Consider the following 7690-nt stretch of genomic DNA (forward strand, 5'->3'; position numbering starts at 1 on the left):
ATATATATATATAGAGAGAGAGAGAGAGAGAGAGAGAGAGAGAGAGAGAGAGAGAGAGATAACTCATGCATTTATAGAGTCTGGCAAGTCTCAGGTACAAGACACATAACTGTGGAACTCAGTGGACAATGCAGGCCATTGGTCCGAGGAAACAAAGATGTAAGAAGCCAGATACATGATAGAGACTAAGTAAAAAGAAAGCCAGCTCTGGCAGACATCATTATACATTCAGTGCAAGCTATGTCCCCAATTATCTGTCCATATACTCTCATCACAAGATTCAAGATCCCATATCTTCCTCAACAATGACCTCTCTAACTTCAGACTCCATTTAAAGTTGGCATTTCAGTTGATGTTGTAATTCACCTGTTGTTAGATGCCATCAAGTCGAGTATGACTCAAGGTGACCCTATGAACAACAGACTTGAACCCTGTCATACCTTGCGCCATCCTCATCATCTCTGACACACTTAAGCCCATAAGCCCACTGCAGCAGTCATTGTGTCAATCTATCTTGTTGGAAGTCTTCCTCTCTTTTTTTCTGACCTTCCACATACCCAAGAATGATGTCCCTTTCCAAGGAATCACCTTTCCTAGCAACTTGCCCAAATTCTGAGAGATGAAGCTTTGTCAACCTTGCTTCCAAGGAGCATTCTCGCTGCATTTCCCCCACGACATATCTATTTGTTCTTTTGACAGCTCATAGGATGAATATTCAGTACTCTTCTCCAACACCACAGCTCAAAGACATCAATTCTTCTATCGTCCTTATTCATTGTTCAGCTTTCAAATGTGCAGCAAGTGATTGAAAAGATCATGGCCTGAATCAGGCGCATCTTAGAATCTTATCTCTCAGCCAGGATCCAACTGACATCAGCAATAATATTCCTAGTGCTGTGGCCTTTTCTAACTCTAGGTTGAATTTATGGCAGTGCCCTGTCAAACTGCTCTTCAGTATTTTGGAGGGGTCCCTGAAAGTGAACTCACCCAATGCAGTATGTCTCCTGATTGGTACTAAGGGTGTTGATTGTTGATCCAAGTAAAATTAAATCATTGAAAACTTTAATCTTTTCTCCATCTATCATGATAGTGCATATTGGCCTAGTGGGGAGAAGCTTTGTTTTCTTGATGTCGAGATGTACAATACTTATTGAAGGCTCTTAATCTTCTGCGGCAAGCGTTTCAAGTGCTCCTCACTTTCAGCAAGCATGGTTGTCATCAGTACAATGCAGTTGTTGATGGGTATTCCTCTGATCTTGATACCAGATTCATCTTCATAGTGTCCAGCTTCACAAAGTATTTTCTCAGCACACAGATTGAATAGGTACGGGGAAAGAGTATATCCCTGACACACATCCTTCCTGATTTTAAACCATGTTGTGTTCCTTGACTCTGTTTAGACAGCAGCTTCCTGGTCTAGGTATAGATTTTGTATGAGGACAATTAACTGTTCTGGGATTCCCAATTTTCTCAATGTTCCCTATAGTTTTGTTTTTGTTTTGTTTTGGTTTGGTTTTTTTTTTTCAGAGTTTACCAAAAACATTTATTGGAATGTAAAAATGAACATTTAAACTCATTACATTATTTTTTGAAATTTTATGGTAGAAAAATACTATGGGGAGACACTTCTTATTAAACTGACAGGCCACGTTCTCCCTTCCCCAGCTTCTCTGCACCCTGTCATCACTGGCTCACTATCTTCTTCTGACCCTCTTTGCTGCAACGGCATCCTCATCCTGCTCCGGGTCTCCAGGTCTCCGGGGACCGGGCCTCGGGCAGCACCTCTCTTGGCCCCGCGCGTGGCTCTGGGCAGGTTATGATCCACACAGTGAAATGCCTTTACAAAGTCTATAAAGCAGATAGACATTCTTCTGGTAGTGTCTGCTTTCAGCCAGGATCCCACTGACATCTGCAATAATAGCCCTAGTGCCATGGCCTTTTCTAACTCTAGGTTGAATTTCTGGCATTACTGTTCTAGCAGGTTTTGGATGAACTTCAGCAATATTTTGATTGTATGTGATATAAGTGATATTGCTTAATAATTTTCACATTGTTTTGTAATAAGACAATTATATGATCTACTATGTTAGGGATGAAAAACTGAGAAAGAATGGCATTGTATTCATAACGAAAAGGAGACTTTCAAGATCTATCCTAATGTACAATGTTGTGAGTAATATACTACTATCCATACACATACAAGGAACACCTGCTAATAAGATTATTATTCAAATATGTGCACCACCAACAAAAGCCAAATAGCAAGAGATTGAGGATTTCTACCAACTTTTGCAGTCCAAAATTGACCAAACATGCAATCAAGATGCATTAATAGTGAGTTTTTCCAATATCTATAACTGTCTTATCCACTCCTAGTGGAAATAAACTGAAACCCACAAGTGAAAAACAAAGCAAAACAAAAAGACACACTAACAATTATTGATGGCTGATACAAACCCAAAAGTTGGAAACTATGAGGAAGAAATGGTAGTCACAAAGTACGGTCTTGGTGACAGAAACACGGCTGGAAATCGAATTAATTTTGTACATTCAATGATTTATTCATCACAGATAGTTTTTAAAAAACTTAAAAGGCAGTTTTATACACAAACCTCACCTGATGGACAGTGAAGGAATCAGACTGACCATTATCTGAAGAAAGAATCATTGGAGAAGCTCATTATCAGCAGTCAAAACCAGGACAGGTGCTAACTGTGGAACATATCAACTACTCATGTACAAGTTCAAATTAGAATAAGTCCACAACAACCATAATATGACCTTGAGTCTATCTCACCAAATTTAACATCATCTCAAGAATAGGTTTGTGGCATTGACCACCGATGACTGAAGACCAGATGAGTGTGAGATGGCATCAAGGATGTCATTCATGAAGAGAGCAAAGGTCATCACAAAGACAGAAAAGAAAGAATAAAACAAAATGGATATCAGAGGAGACTCTGAAAATGGCACCAGGATGTCAAGAAGCCATAACAAAGGGAAGAAATGGCAAAATGAAAGAGTTGAACAGGAGCTGTCATGACAGAGCTGCTGAAGACCACTGGCCACATGCGAGATTAAGAATATTATACACAAGGATCCATAGTGATCTAAAATGCAGCATACGGAGAGCATACAGAAGAGATTACAGATGCAAAGCTGAGTATGGTTAAAGTGAAACCGAGTGTTAAAAAATAGAAGACCAACTTCAGGGTGGACAAATTGATGAAGTAATTTTTCTGCCTGAAAATGGACTCAGTTTGGCAAGAAAAATGATATAGTGGAAATCATGGGAGCCTTTAGTGGAAGAGCCTCCTACCAATCAGTGGAAATGGCCAATTAACCACCACTAAATTAAACTGGGATGTTGATTACAAAATTATGCCATTAAATGTTCTGCTATATTTAAAAAAAAAGGAGCTGAAAAGATAGATTTCAAGGGCAGCTTGAGAACACAAAGTAAAATGTGCAAAGAGAGGGAGTTAGAGATTAAGAAAGGAACAACTAGTATTACTCCCCAAGCTGAAAGAACTGAAAAGCAAATTGAAGCTGCACTACTGACAGATGCTATGGGCAAAATCTTGAATGATCCAGGAAGCATCAAAAGAAAATGGAAGGAATACACAGTGTCACTGAACCAAAAAGAATTGCTCAATACTGCAAAATTTCAGCAAGTAGCATATGAACAAGAGCTAAGGGTAATAAATGAAGAAAGAGGTTCAAATTGTGTTGAAGGCATTGGAGAGGGGGAAAAAAGAGGTCCCAGTAATTGATCAATGCTTTTTTTTTTTTAACACACAGGAGGAGACTTCTCATCCTTTTTCTACAGAACAGCTGGTGGATTAAAACTGCATGCCTTTGGGATTATAGCACAACTTTTTTTTATTAACTTTAATGAAAGTTTACAGAGACTTTGGATTTCCATTCATTCATTGTTGCACTTTTCTCCTGGCCCACTCCCCCCACCCCCACCCCAGTACATTCTTCTCTTTGAAAAGGAAAGGAAAATTCTTTCATTACTATGCAATCCCTCCCCTGAAGTCCACTCCACTACCGCAACCTTCATTCCGGACTCCTGTCATGACAATAATACCTAACCACATATCCCTTTTAAACAGTTTTCTCCCTCATCAACATGTTTCGATTAGCAGATGGATGCAACCCTGGATGTGCTCACGAGTCAATGGCAGGAAATTTGGACGACAACTGCCTGGTCAACTGACGGGAAGAGATCCTTTTGTAATTCATCTGCTCTTTCAATGCAGTTTTCTATTTGGTTTTCAGCAATACCAGCTCTGTTACTACAATACACAAGTCTTTATTTTAAGGCACAATTGGAAATCTTGATGTCTTTTATGTAACACTTGAGCTGTGACCCAGGAGTCCTGAGGTCGACTCTTTCTTTCACCTCTTTGTAGTATCAAGCAATGAGTGTTCTTATATTTCTCATCATGACAAAATTGTAAAACAGTATTGAACATACTATTACCCAGAGCCTCACTTCTCATTAGTATTTGATCTAAGAATGGTCATATTTTGGTTATTAATAGTGTCATCTTATGGCATGGATTAGTCGAACCCTCTTTGCTAATGGAGTTAAAGTCATCAGCACTAGTCAGATTGAAAACCAATTTAGAAAACCCATTAGTACAATCTTTTCTCTAGAACCACCCACACAGTACCAGATAGCAAAACCAGGAGCAAAACCAATGAATACACTCACACAGGGAGGGAGAGAGAGATAAAGGAAGATTTATCCAAAGGAAATGACTCATGTACATGTAGAGGCTAGTAAGTCCCTGGTACATAGTGCTGTGAGAGCAGATTGGTGGATAAGGTAGGTCATTGGTTCAAAGAACCAGAGAAGTAATGAGCCAGAGGCATGATGGAGATTGAGCAAAACGCAAGCCAACTCTAACAGACTTCCTTATATACTCTACTCAGACCATAATTGAAACTCCCTTTCACCAGGAAATATCATCAAAGGAATGATTATATCTAACCTCATAAAGATAATACAACTGTCATACCAGAGTATCATAGTGAGCTTTGCTGACACACTACCCTAACCATCACACCATCCTCCCCTCTTCAAAAGAGTTTAATATTAACTTCATAACATATTCTTTCTTCTTCTCTATAAAAAAGAGGGGCTGAGGAAATCCATCTGGGAATCTCATCTATTTATACCTTCTTATTCTTTCTTCCAATTATTAAACGATTAGAAGACTGAAATTGTCAATAGCTTTATCTTGCTGGGGAAATACTTTGCACTGGGAAAATCTGCAGTTAGGGACCTCTCCAAATTATTAAGGAATAATGACATCAGTTTGAGAACTGAGGTGCCTCTGATTCAGATCATAGTCTTTCTGATAATTTGCTATGCATCTGAGAGCTGGAAATGAATAAGCATGAGAGAAGAATTGACACCTTTCAGCTGTAGTTTTGGAGAAGAGAATGGAATATCTCAAGGACTGTCAAAAGAACAAGCATATGTCCTGGAGAGGGTGCAGCCAAAGTACTCTTTGGAGGTGAAAGGGAAATTTTTTTAAACAATGTCCCCACACCCAAGTACTGTAAGAACCTATACCTTTGATCTTGTGTAAACGTTTATGTTCCAGGAACTAGCTGGCCACAAGCTGAACAAGCAATTACTGGCAAAAACCATATCTTAACTAACATCAGCAGCAGGTGACTGACCTAAAATTGAACTTCTGCTTTTCCGAAGAGCCAATGAGCGAATTCCATGCCAAAGAACCCCTAGACCCTTGCTTTTTCGGCTCGGGGTTGACTTCCCTGTCTCCTGCATGAGATATAATTTGTCCCGGAGCTCCGTCAATAAAGCCTCCTGTGATTGCAGCGAGTGGATCTTGTGTGAGTTGCTCGGGGTCACGCCCGATAAGGGAAAAACCCTAGTTTGGGGTCTTTCATTTGGGGGCTTGTCCGGGATTGAGCGACCACCCCCGCAACCTGCCAGTCAGCCACTTGGAGGCAAGAGGATCCTCTAGAATTCCTTTGTCTGTGCGGCGCCGCCAAACCTGTGTGTTCATAAGTCTGTTTTATTTTCAGCTTGTTTTCAGTTTGTGGCTGTCGTGCGCCAGCCAGGGCTGGACGGCTGTGGTGGGCAGACGTGCCTGAGAACCACAAGTCACAGCCCTGGAGAGACATCCCTTTGGGTGGAATACGGATCCAGAGGCTTTAATAGTCTCTGGTCCATCTGAGGGACTTAGAGTGTCCCGCTGGAGAGGAGGGGCCCGGAGGGCTCTCCCGTCTGAAGCAGCTTTCAGTTGGTTGTCACAAAGAGAGCTTCCTGTGTGTCTTGTAGTTCTGGTGAGTGTCTGCGGTGTTCTGTGGGCGACTAATATGGGACAGACAGTGATGACTCCCCTATCTTTGACTTTAGGACATTTTTCTGCAGTAAGAACCAGGGCTAATAATATCTCTGTTAACGTTAGAAAAGGACCTTGGCAAACCTTCTGTTACTCTGAGTGGCCCACTATGGGAGTTGGTTGGCCAGCAGAGGGAGCATTTGACCTAACAATCATTTTGGCAGTTAAAGATCTTGTTTTCCAGGAAGGACCAAACACGCATCCTGACCAACAGCCATATATCATCATGTGGCAAGATTTAGTGCAGATTCCACTGCTGTGGGTAAAACCTTGGGTTTTGAAGAAGCATACCACCCCTCCGCACGCATTAGCCCTAAAAACCCGAACTTCTGAGTCCAGAGTTCCTCTGGCCCCAGAAGCTGTGCCATCGGCACCACCCAAAATTTATCCTGAGATTGATAACCCACCTGAATGGCCTGAGATATGCCACAATCCTCCCCCATATCATGGCCAGGTTGATCCCGGTCCCCCCATCCCTGCAAGTGCTCCCCAGGGACCAGCACAGGGGACTCGCAGTCGGAGGGGTCTAGAGAGCCCAGATTCCACTGTGGCTCTCCCCTTACGAGCATATGGGGGGGCCCCAGAGCCAGGACAACTCCAACCCCTCCAGTACTGGCCATTTTCCTCTGCTGACCTCTATAATTGGAAGACTAACCATCCTTCCTTTTCAGATAACCCCACAGGGCTTATTGGACTAAATGATTCCCTCATGTTCTCTCACCAACCTACCTGGGACGATTGCCAACAACTTCTCCAGGTCCTCTTCACTACTGAGGATGGAGAGAGAATTCAGGCGGAAGCCAGGAAAAACGTCCGAGATGCTGCAGGACAACCAGTCCAGACTCCTGCAGCCATGGACGTGGGATTTCCTCTCGTTTGCCCTAACTTGGATTATAACACTGCTGAAGGTAGGGAGAAGCTATCCGCCTACCGCTGGGCTCTTGTAGCGGGTCTCAGAGGGGCTGCACTATGCCCCACTAATTTGGCCAAGGTAAGAGAAGTCCTTCAAGGACCTACCGAACTCCCCTCCATGTTCCTAGAAAGACTAATGGATGCCTATAGGAGATACACTCCCTTTGACCCCACGTCAGAGGGACAGAAAGCAGCAGTAGTTATGGCCTTCATTGGGCAGTCTGCTCCAGACATTAGGAAAAAATTACAGCGCATAGAGGGGTTACAAGATTTTACATTGAGGGATGTAGTGAAGGAAGCTGAGAAAGTGTGCCACAAGAGGGAGACAGAGGAAGAGAAGGCAGAGAGAGAAAAGAAAGAAAGAGAGGAACGTGAGGACCGGCGAGACC

The sequence above is a fragment of the Elephantulus edwardii genome, unplaced genomic scaffold (genome assembly GCF_000299155.1).
Source record: "Elephantulus edwardii isolate Elephantulus edwardi_28Jun2011 unplaced genomic scaffold, EleEdw1.0 scaffold00008, whole genome shotgun sequence".
NCBI lineage: Eukaryota > Metazoa > Chordata > Mammalia > Macroscelidea > Macroscelididae > Elephantulus > Elephantulus edwardii.